General features: G+C 28.5%; 1 protein-coding gene across 3 annotated transcripts in view; it reads left to right on the top strand.

Moving 5' to 3' along the window:
• Positions 1-12702, top strand: part of LOC129957203 (sodium-dependent transporter bedraggled-like) — a 196193-nt gene that overhangs the window by 144696 nt on the left and 38795 nt on the right. The window contains exon 1 of one of the 3 annotated variants that reach the window (XM_056069416.1): positions 2551-2793. The exons of the other annotated variants lie outside the window; for them this stretch is intronic. The gene's annotated coding sequence lies outside the window, so the exon portion shown is untranslated. Of the gene's footprint in view, positions 1-2550; positions 2794-12702 lie in introns of those variants that run through there. 3 annotated transcript variants of the gene reach the window in all.

Genomic DNA, 12702 nt, shown 5'->3' on the forward strand with positions numbered 1-12702 from the left:
AGCAGTTCTATTAATAGAAGCTTTCCGATATTAAATAATTTAAAAAAACCCGATTATATTTTTCGAAATGATTGAATTTGCGCTTCTCTGGATACCCTTTCTATCTTTAAGCCTAAATATCTCAAAATGTTCAGAACATCCAACAAAAATACCGAACGAAAAAAATTCACCCTTGAAAACTATTCTTTTCCGCTTTAGCAGCGAAAGTAGAATTTTCTTGGGGGAAAAAAAATTGTTTTATCGTCGACAAGGCAATTTATAAATAGGTGACCTCTTGAGGCAGTGACATCCCTACCTATCTCCCCTCCCCATAAACCCCCATATTCTCGTATAAATGTCATTTGCAAAAGGAAGTCTTTGACGTAAAACATTTCTCCTATCCCTTAATATAAGCGTTTGGGAGAAGTCTGATAAAGAAGATTTTAGATTATCACCCATTCTTTTCTTTTTTTTTAATGTTTTCCTGTAGTTACAGAACTTTCAGATATTATAAATAGCATGTTATAAAATATTTAAATAACAATGATTTTGAAGAATTGAAGTGTAATGTCGGAAACGCTTTGAACTTGGGGTATGGTACTTGGTATTTGGGAATTTTGAACCTGGGCTTGAACTGTTGGAGTAGGGAAATAGAAGCGACATGTTGTAGACCGGATAAAGAATCTGTACCAAAATTAAGGTATGGTCTATGGAAGGCTTTGCATGGTCGTTTGCAGACTAATGAATGATGTCAATGCACTTAGGAGCTGAAATTTCTATCGTGATTTAAAAATGAAGTAAGAGAAATTGTTGAGAAACAGAGAGTATCGAATAGTTTTTTTTTAATCGTATAGGCAGCGAGAGAAGAGAAAAATACAATAAATTCTTGCTTATTTGCGGCTGACAAACTCAGAATATCAGTAAAAAAAAAAAAAAAAAAAAAAAAAAACTTCGATCATAATAAATAAGAGGTATTAAAAAAATATCAATTATTTTTTGTTAAAAAGTAAATCCACAAAGTTGCACTTCAAAAAAAATCATTTTTCTACTAATCTTAAGTTTTTATTTGCATATGCAGGCTTTCTGCTGCAAATAAAAATTATTCAAAAACATTTTTCGTGGTTTCTTTTTGCCGTTTTACAGCTTATTTATTACCACGTTTCGTACTTCCGCGGAAAATTGGTACTTTGTTATATTTTATAACTTTAAACGAGCAAGTATTGTGTATATATAAATTTATTTCTTGTTTCTCGAAAAAGGCTATAACGATTTAAATCCAATTTTATATTTAGATAAAGGTTTTGCTTTTTAAGTTTATCTATATAAGTGACTTTCCTGAAAAAACGCGATTTTACACACGCACGCACGCACGCACACACACATACACAAATTTATATATATAATTTCATAATTATTAAAGCCTTTTTCAATTTGCACTCATGCTGACAATGTCAGATAGGGCCATCTTGTACATTTTGGTGGCACTTGCATTGTGTTAAGACCCGATTTCACCATGGTAAAACGGAGTAAGAATTCAAAAATATAAGCAATGTTAGATAAACTATAAAATGAATACTGTAATACAGCGGATTCTTTCGAATAAAATGCTAAACTAAGTTCATTCGTGATTTTTTTTTTATTCAACTGACGATTTTATATGTAGATAAGATTGAAAAAATATTCATATAAAATCAATATGTGATTCATATCTAGATATTTTCTCCTAGAAAGCATAATTTTACAAAAGAAAAAAAAACTTCCGAGCGAAGCTTGTTTTTCCAGGTACTGTTTTAAATAATCGTCAGAAAATCCAACCGTGATATTTAGATAAACCTGTGCCCGAGATCCTGCTCCGTTTACCTCAGTCGGAATAAAACAATATTTCGAATTATGCCGGTTTCTCAAACAAAGAACTGAATGGATAAAATTTGGTATATGACTTAAAAGAAAATTTTAGATTATGCCAAATTTAAACTTACTACATGGATAAAATTTGTCATTTGGTTTTTGTACTAAAATCTTTCTCAGTTGGAAGCGATTCAAAATGAGCAACGAATTTTCTTCACAATGCTACGAATGTTAACACAAAACCGCACGGTATTCTATTTGGGAGCGAGCATATGCAAACACAATTATGCGAAGGCACTACCAGCCTTATATTCGCTTTCATATCCTGCTCTGACGAAACACCATCATGCTCTTGACCCTTCGTACACGACCCCACATCATCACTTCTAATTAAACGATACCTAAACAACACTTTTTTTAAGTTTCCGGTTCCCTTTCAAATCCAGAGAGTGAATCGTACCACCCACCACAGCTCAATGCGTCCATAAATCAAATATTAAAATAAACCCGATAAACAATGCAGTATAAACAACCCTCTCCCCACCCGAGCGCTCGTAAACAATTAATACAACAAAACCTAAAAGACCGCGCGCCAGATGTCAAAACAAAAAACCTCGTATAAATTCAATCAACGGAAGCGTAACGTCACGGACAATTTTTGCCTATCAACCTATCGTCGTCCGTTTCCTTTATCCGTCGAGGCCAGTCATTCCTGTCTGTAACAGCATTAGTTAGAATGAGCTCAGTGTGGCTAGAAGCAGTAAAGTCGTACGTCTCTGATTGGAAGTTGACGCAGACCGGCTTTCTCAATATTGAAGGAAAAACATTTCAGCTTGGATTAGTCATACATAATCTTGGAAGAAATCGTTTGTGACGGACGAATAACGTGTTTAGTTAGCATATTTGTTGGATGATCTGTGTCTTTTGTGCGTGCTTTTTGGATTTTCGTTTTATTCAGCCAACATGGTAAGTTTATTTTTTAAGAAGGTGGTGTTTATTATTTGGGTGAAGATTTATGTTCTGTTGTGTATTGTAGTACCCGAAGTCCCAAATTAATTTTGTCTCGGATTTTTTTTTTTTTTTCAAATGAAATGTTCCGAAAAGTTAAGTTTTAAATTATAACTGTTCTTAGTGCATTTTTTTTAAAAAAAAGATTTGCTTGGTTTGATTTGTAAAAAAGCTTTTGAATAATTAATTGAATAATTTGTAGCTTTTGAATAATTCTCTTACTAAATTTTTAACTATGCATGCTATGCATTTATTTATGTAGAAATTCAAAATAAACATTTGTTGAAGAATTGAAAATGTTTAATTCCTTAATTTTAGAATTTATTCATTGATATTAAATAGTTGTAATATTTGCTTACTGCTATTTAATAATTGTAGACATTTTATTTTAAAAACATTAAAAAATAGATTTATAAATATCAAATCAGAAAATTTATTAAAAAATTATAAAATTAATTTAAAGAGAAATTTCAAGTGTAAGTAAATTTAACATTTTCAAACACAAACTGCTGTTTTTAATGTATTTGTAGGAGCCAACATAATGAATGTAGTAAAATATGCCTATGTAATAAATTACTTTATTGTTGACTGTATTATAAAAAAGCCTATAAGAAAGAGCTCTTCGATTTTCCAAATTAGGAATATCAAAAATTATTCGTAAACAAATTTAACTTGAATGTGACAAAGAGTTTGTTTAGAAAAATATATATGTGCTTTTATTTTTTATAGTATGTCATAAAATATATTTATATGCAAATAATTCTAATTCTAAATAAGTATAGAATAAGTAACTGTCTTTAATGATTAATACAAATCCATATCGTAATTATTTTGATTATTATTATATTTCGCATACATGCTATTATGAGTATTAAATGTCACTGGTAAAATAAGATGGCAAGACTATTTACCTTGGCTTGATGTCTGCCATCTTCTGGTCCAATACCTAAAGCGTTTCTAGTTGAAGTTCAGAAATTTTAAGTAAAATATTTACTTGAAATTTTAAATTGATATTCTTGTATAAAATAATTAATGCGTTTTGTATATAATTATCTAAATTATCAAGGATATGCTTTAAAAAAAAAATCTAAAAGATTTTAACTCGCCATGATATTTTTTAGGTACTTGTTATGGTAAATTTAAGCTACATTACTTTTATGTTTATTGATGAGACAGTTAAAAGCTTTTCAGGAAATAATAATGAATATCAATATATATTGTTTCTAAATATCCTCTTGAATTTAACTATTAATTTTGTTGGATATATATATTTTTTCTTTCTTAACCTGTTTTTTTTTGTTTAAATCGCGTCTTTCAAAGGTGAAGAATTATTGATTTAAGCTAAAGTTCCGGTCAAATGTAACGTATTTTGATTGGCAAATTTTTACTAAATTCAATTAATGAATTAACATAATATAATTTGCTTTCGAGCTGTTGAAAAATCTGGTTGTATTTTTTTTAAACAAAAAGAAAGATTTGTTTATTAATTGTAAATTTACCAATTATTATTGAACTTGGTTAATTCGTATGTTTTTAATTTAAATTCATCAATACTTTGCTTTTTTTGTCAACAGAATTTCCTTTTATCATGCTTAAAAGATAATCAATATTTCGAATTTATTTTGACTAATTTGTAGCCAAAGTTCATGTGAAAAATTGTTAACATTAGTGAAATAAATTTTCTGATCTATGAGAAACCTTATTGGTATATTTAATATGCTCTATACTGTTTATTAAATAAACATACGAATTATATAAGTAAATAATTTTAATAAATTTTATTAAAATTATTTACTTATATAATTTGTCTTTTTTAAAATTATAATTATTGCAATTTATTAATTGTTTTTCTTTATTAAAATTGTTAAATTTTTACCCCTATTTCCTATTTTTAGCTTAAAACTTTTCTTCTCGTACTCATTTTTCGTTCCCGTTTTTCTTAATTCAAATTTTGATATAATTCGAATCTATTGTGGTTCCTTCAGTTTTGAATTACCCTAGTTTCCCTATAATTTTATTGTTTATAGTTAAGATTTTAATTTCTAAAAGTTGTTTACCTAATTTATTTTGTTCACATGATGCAAAACGTAAAACCCTAGCATTTTCGCAATAACATTTAAATTACATTCTAGAATGCAGTTTTCATTATAAAAAGTGGGCTGGATCGGTATATAAAACTATTGAATGCCATATAAAACAATAAAATTGATTCTAATTTATCTGAAGAACATCCAACCATGATTGTTTTTTCCTGTTTGGAATTGCGGAAAACGTTTGTTGCCATGGTGATCAATTCGTCCTACGAGTCATGCGCACATGCTATTCAAGCAAGCGATATTTTTAATTTGGCGAGATTATTTTCTACAAGTTTTGTTTTTGGTGGTAATTTTTGCCACATTCTTCTAACTTTTACAAATTATTTCAATTTTCATTAGATTTTTTTCATAACTTTTATGCATATTTTGATATAGATATAAAAATGCCATTTTTCTTCATAATTTAGCCATTTAAAAAATTATTATAGTTTTGAGATTACAATTTTTTTGTTGTTGCATCTTTGCCATATCAGTTTGCTAAGAATTCATAACAATCTAAATGTTATTTTCGGCAATCTTAACTGGCAGTGAATGTTATAGATAACAGTATCTACATTTAAACTTTTGCGGTAATTATTTATTCTAATTTTTATGAAATACCACACCTGTATATTAAGCTACAAATTTTTGATTTTTAAATATTTAAATTAGTGGCTTTGAAACGTAATAGAAGTAGCAAGATAGGATTGTAAAAATAAAATGTGAAATTCAAAATAATATTTGCCGGATAAATTCTTGAAAAAAATTACATATGTGGTTATGTTGTCCGTATAAAATTTGTACAGTACATATTTTGATATACGCAATTGTTTTCTGTTATAGAGATAGCATTTTAAAACAGCATGAATACATTAATTCATTTCATTTATATTTTTATTTTCTCATATTCGTAATGAACTCCATTATATCAAATTTGATACGGGATTTTGTGACTACAAATGTAGTTTTGTATGAAATTTTTATTTCAATCCACTGGGAAAAATGAGTCTAAATCAAAAATTTAGCTTTCGGATACTCTTAACAGCATGCCATCGATGCCAAAAAAAGTCGCCAAGGATAACGCGATAGATTCAGTGAAATTACTAAATTCACGCCAAAGGTTAATATTGCGTGAATATTCTACGCCAATGCTATGCAAGGCGTTCACTGGGATAACACGTTTATTAGAGACTATACGAGAAAGTTTCGGGGAGACAACTTATTAGAATAAAAGCGATATGATTTTATTGTCACGTTTGAATATATCTGTAAATTTTTTTATGGAATTTGTCAATATATTAACTGTTTATTGTTTTACTTTTTGTATGTATGCAAGCAAGAAGGTGCTAGATAAATGAAATTTGCTCGTGCTAGATAAATGAAATTTGTCATGTGATCAGATTTGTGGATCTACTTCAAATTTTGAACCCGATCGAACAAAAGGTAGACTTCCACCATACATTTTTTTTTTCATTATATGACAAAGTAAATAACAATGCATATGAGAAAATACACCCACTTGTCTAAATTAAAGTTGAAAATACGTTAGACATTTTCATAATCCCAATGCACATCCGCTAGTTTTCGTGTTGTTTCATCATAGCTAAAAAATTTCCTGCTTCTTTTTTTTTTTTTTCTTTTCTAATTTTATTTTCACAAAAGGAAGCAGTTTCTTTTAATGTGGTCTTAATAAAAGTTACTTACGCAAGTAAGATACGTCTGATTGACTTGTGAGTAATAAAATAAAGAAATTCCAAATAAGTCAAATCTGACTTTTAGCTGGTATATTGAGACGCATAAAGGATTGTCATAAAATTTATGGATACCATACCTTTGTTGGGCTGCATATAATTTTATTTTAAACTTCATAAAAGAAAACTTGCGATTGTCAACTTCTGTGAACTTTTTCATTGGCGTTTTATCTGAATCGAACTTTCCTTATTTGGTTCCAGATACGCCCGGATAAATATAAGATATGTGCTATATATTTTTAAAAGGATAAAAAAATTTTTAATAGATTTTAGAATAAGATTACATTTTTTTTTAAAACAAAATAATTTAACAGTTGATATTTTTTTCTAAAAAAATTATCAACTGTAAGATATCGGTTTAACAACTCTTCATGAAATTTTGCATGATACGACATATGCATAATTCCTCAGTTAGAATTTGAAATAAACCATTTTTTCATAATAAGATTTTACTTTTAGTTCAAAATAAAAGCTAAATTTTTGTGATAATTAAATTTTAATAAAATGAAAAAAACACTTTGGAAAACAAATTCCAAATTTTGATTGACTGTATGTTTCTATTTAATCTTAACTAATTTTATGTTGATAAATATGGATTCTTGAATTCGATTTTTTATTTACTTCCTCAAGTGCGAGAATTATAAAATTACGTTTGCTTGTGCATTTTCCAATGACAATGATATATTTTAATATTTTCAGAAGTCAACTATTTAACTATACTGCTTTTATATTTGAAAATATCGATTTGCCGATTATTTTTTTATTTTGCATACATATGCACGGGAGTATAATTTTATAATTTGGCGAAATTTTTCCTTGGCGCTTTTTGGTCAGCATTAAAACAGAATAGTACCAAAAATTAAAAACATATTATTAATGCGATTAGTTTCAATTTTCTTATTCTTATCGGGGTTCTTTATTTTTAAAGTATTTGTTTTAATTGTATCTGCTGTTTACATTACGGAATTGTAGCCATGCATATAAATAATTAAAATAAATAGAACCGTCAAAAAATTCGAACTCGACATATTGACAAATCTGCACGTTTTAGACCTTCCAGAGCTCGAAGAGCACAATTTTTGAAAATTGTCCGCCCGTCTGTTTGTTACAAATATATCTCAAAAAGGATTTTAGTTAGACGGTTGAAATTTGGTATATGGTCTTTACATCAAATTTGCAGATTTCCACCAAGTTTTCAGTAAGATCTGTTCAGAGGAAGTCCGTCTGTCTGGCTGTTGGAATATAAGCTAACATTATAATTACAAAACGAAGAGAGCTAGATAGATGAAATTGGGTGCACAGATTTAACATCGGTATCCAAATCCAACTACAGGTTGATTGTCTGTCGGTCTGTACTTTCAGAAACATGTAAACGCGATAATTCAAAAACGCATTGACTTAAATATATCAAATTTGGGATGGAATTTTGTGACGACAAGTGCGGTTTTGTATTAAATTTTTGTTTCAATCGGTTGAGAAAAACGCGTCTAAAACACAAATTCGATTTTTAGATACTATTAATCGCCTGCCAGGAATTAATCGCCAAAGATGATCCGAAAGATTCAGTAAAAGTGCTACATTCACACCAGATGTTAATATTTCGTAACTTTTATACGCCAATACTATGTAAAGCAAATATGCGAGAAAGTTTTGGGGTGACCGCTTCCCCTCTTTCAAAAATGTTTGTGTTTACAAATATCACAACTAAATTGTGATTAAAAATATTTTGCAATCAGATAGTTAATGGAATAAACAGCACAACTGTTTTCTTAGAATAATTGGCTCTAATTTTGTTTAAAATAGTTTTTAAATTATTCACCGATAGTCCGATTCAATTGTTCGTGTTCTTGCTTATGAACTCCAAAGTAGTCTTTACGTCACCAAGATTAGAAGTCAACGAAAAGCTAAATTTCCAGCCTCCTTATTAGATTTTTCATTTTTCTTTTCTTTTTCCGTTTCCGCTTTTCCTTATTTTTATTTATTCAAATACACATGTAGCGCCTCGTTAATGTTATACCCAGCTGCGATATACGCACACATTCGCGTGCAAACGATTTTTTAATAAAATATTCAGTTCGATAACTCCTGCGATGGCAATGCCCTCTTTGAAATGGAAACCTCTCAATACAAATGAGTCACAATGTAAACTTAAATGCGGAAGAAAGTGGCTGACTTTTATTGACTCTAGGATTTTTGTCTTTTGCACCCAAAGGAAACAACAGGTCGTAAAAAAGAATGGCATTTTGCCGTTATGGATAAATTATTCATAAGACGCAATCGATGAAATTATTTTTCAGGAAATTATTTGTTTGAGATGTCTGGATTGTTTACATAAAAACCGTGCCCTTTTCTTAGTAATATTTTTATTGATGCCATTCACAGTTCTAAATATATTTTATTTTATAAAATGTAAGGAAAAAATCATTTTTTTATGGAAAAATTATTAGAAGTCTCAAATGTTTGTTCTTTTCTCTACTTTTCTTGTAGAAATTTGATATTAATTTTGGTCCTTTTATTGATAGTTTGTGTCGAAACTTTATTATAGTTTAAATGTCAAAACTATATAATAAATTTTGTCCAATTTGATCTGTTTTCGAATTATTGCGTTTGCATTTATCAAAATAAATCAACAGATAATCAATCCATTTATCGGTTTGGTACAAATTTTGATACAAATATACAATTCCGGCGATGAAATAATATGCTATTTTTTTTGTATAATTATGTTTAATTATCTAAAAGTTTCAGAGGAATAATCAAAATCACGAAGTGAAATTTTCCGATATTAGATCTTTCTCTTCGCATTTCACAACGAAAATTTTGAAAGTTTGTGTTTTATTTGTAGATAGAGTTGATGGTCTAGGATTGCGTTATCCAATGATTTCTTAGAAATGGTGATGTTCTAATAATAAGAATTTTCTTGGTTGTATTATCTTTGATCGATGGACAACGCAGTTGTTTTACGTGACTGACATCACGTGATAAACATAACTGTGCTTGCTATCTTATATCTGACTTATATCCCCCCCCCTTTTATGAGAGTTGCAGTGGGTTTCAAAATTAATGCTAATCAGTTACAAGCTAAAAGAGCGGCTCTAATATAATTTTGAAATCCACTATTGCATCTTACAGAGTGGAAAAAGAGTGTGATATCGAAAATAAAATGCAGATAGGATTTAGATAATATGTGCAATAATATTGTCATGTGACTATTTCATGATTCCATTACAGAATAAAACTGAAATTATAAAAAAATATCACCAAAGAAATAAACTCATTTTTCTAACGACAAAATGCGAAGAGTCGTTTTTTTAACTGGTATTTTTTCCCTTTTTCTTTTAAAATCCATGTACATCATAACCATACTTTCATGATTTTATTTGAAATCAATGATGTAAAATTATTGAAAAGAATTAGAATTTTTTTGTAGAATTCATAAGTTTCCCGTGATTCAGCAAAATAAAAAGCAAAATTAAAATTTTTATGTCTTACAAAAAGTTGACTTTATGATACCTTTTTAAAGAAAATGAATTTTTAAAAGATCCCCATAAATAACTGCTTTTTATAATAACGAAATTGTCTTTTCTGACTGCTTGAATCGGTTTTACAGATAAACAAATCTGCCATTTTGTGGTTTCAAACAATGGATTTTGCTATCGTCTACTTTAATTTTAAGTGGAATTTCTGAATGGCATTTTAGCAAAATTTTCTTGTCAATGAAAAGGTTGCTTTTCTGTTTGTTAATGGAGTTTTCCCCAATTAAGGGGAAATTATTATTCGAATGGTTTGATTGTGAAGTGCCATTTCATTTTCAGTGACGTATTCCGAACGTCACAGGAACAAACCCATTCATTCGAATTCCGTATCTTTCTTTTGATAAAACTCTGATCATTTTCATTTAAATTTGTTTTTTGTCTCACATTATTTAGCTTTCAAGTGCTTTAAATGTTTGTAATTTTATCATAAATTTATTTCGTTTTTTTTAAATCCATATTTATTTGTTATTTGAAAAATCGTTTGGCTTTTTGATATCTTTAATGAGAACAATTTAATCGGTAAGTTTGTATTTTCAGAATGAATTTCAGTAAACTAAATGTTTAATAATTTTTTTCATTCATATTTTTCCTTTTAAAATATTTTCAAAAATAAATGTTTGTTAAAGAATATGTGTATCAATTATTGGTTACGTTTTTATTTCATAATTGCATTTTTAAAAATATTCTTCCCATTTCATAGAAACGGATATTTTATTATTAACGGATATTTTATTTTTCAACTGTTAGAAAATTTTCTTTTATTTTACTTTATCATAATTTGGATGCTGATATTTTCTCCCGTGCAAAATACAATAGAAAAAAAAACCCATTTAAAATTTATTCTACAATCATTGTTTTTTCTTTTGAAATTGCTATTTTTTATTAAATAAATTTATTTACATTTTTTTGAAACATTTTGTATTGACCTTGTTCAATTTGCCCTTAGTTTATTTGGAAAGTAATTTTATTCGTTATTTGAAAGGCTTAATTTCACTCTTATTTTAAAGCTTAAAAGATATTTAATACCTGTAAAAGCATTTTAATTAATACTGTTATTAAAAAGTTCTGGAAAAAAGATTTTATCAACTAGACTTGGGTCACAAAAATATGAATTTAAAAATGTAAATTTTCTTCTTACATCATTAGACAAGTAACAGATATGTATCTGCAAAAGATGCCAATTAAAACTTATCCTTTTTATTTTTACGTTATTCGATATTTAAAGTGTTGATTGATTGAAAATAAATACAATAGATGCCTTGTTTCTTATGATGTCTGACGCAAATTTAAATACAAATGAAATAAAATGTGTTATAACGAAAATTAAATTATGTAACAGCAAAGACAAGGTCAATGCATTTTTCTTTATTTTTGAGTAAGTAACCGCTAAGTCGCTCCCCCCCCCTCGCAAAGTAAAATTGAAATATCGTATGTTGTGGATTTTGCTAGCTTTTATATCTGTAGGAATTGAGTTTGTAATTTTTTTAAAATATAAATCCATTTCCTAGTTCACTAGGGTCCTAAAATATTGTTCTTTTTTCTTTTATGATAATAATAACGTATTTAACGTTTTTTGTACATGGCAATTATTCGATTGATTTTAATGTGAGAGAATATATTTTGATAGTGAACTTGAAGAAAAAAATCGATTATTAGCTTCCATAATGATTCTGATATTGAATTGTGAATAATATTAAAAATAGAAAATAAGTAAGCAAAATATCTAAACGCTCTTTTAGGTGCGTGTTTTAAATTCCACTCTTTTTTTTTGTAATATTTCTCTTCGTACCTCATTTATTTAAGTTTAGTTTTTAATTTTTAGTAAGCTAATATAAATTGTTTTCAACCTTGCTCCAACGTTAACCCTTTATTTGGCATGGTTGCTCGGAAAGCAACATCAGTTTTCATTGGCTCTTATGGGAGATCTACACCTCCAAAGATTTTACACAGGTATTTTAAACATGGCATTTCCATACGCAGATTTCCGGTAATAGTTAAATTAAAAAAAAAAAATTCTTGAAGTTAATTAATTAAGAGAAATAAATTTCTAAGAACACGTTAATACATTATATGTATCTTATTTAGTATGTGCAATCAAAACAATTTTTACTACAACTTTTCATCATTTGCCGATTAAAAGGTTAAATCAATCGTCGCTCATCATCCGCATGTTTTCACAGCCATCTTTGTCACTTGGCTCTTTTCTTTTCTCTTCATTTCCTAAATTATATGACAGAATTGAGGTAGGAGACCGCAGTTATATAACAGGATTTAGGAGACCGCAGCACGTTTTTTTGTGTGGAAGGTTGTAGATTCGAAACCTGATTTCATTGAAAAACTGTCACCCAGGCGTTGTCAATAGGCATTAAATTGCCTGGGGCCAAATATCCTCTCATTGGTGTGGCATGGAGGTTTGGTGAGGATTAAGCCGGTTAAATATTGTTACGAATTCTGTAAATTGGTGTAATTTGTCTTATGATAATGAATGTTATATGTATCCCATTG

This window comes from Argiope bruennichi, chromosome 11 (assembly GCF_947563725.1).
Source record: "Argiope bruennichi chromosome 11, qqArgBrue1.1, whole genome shotgun sequence".
NCBI classification, from domain to species: domain Eukaryota; kingdom Metazoa; phylum Arthropoda; class Arachnida; order Araneae; family Araneidae; genus Argiope; species Argiope bruennichi.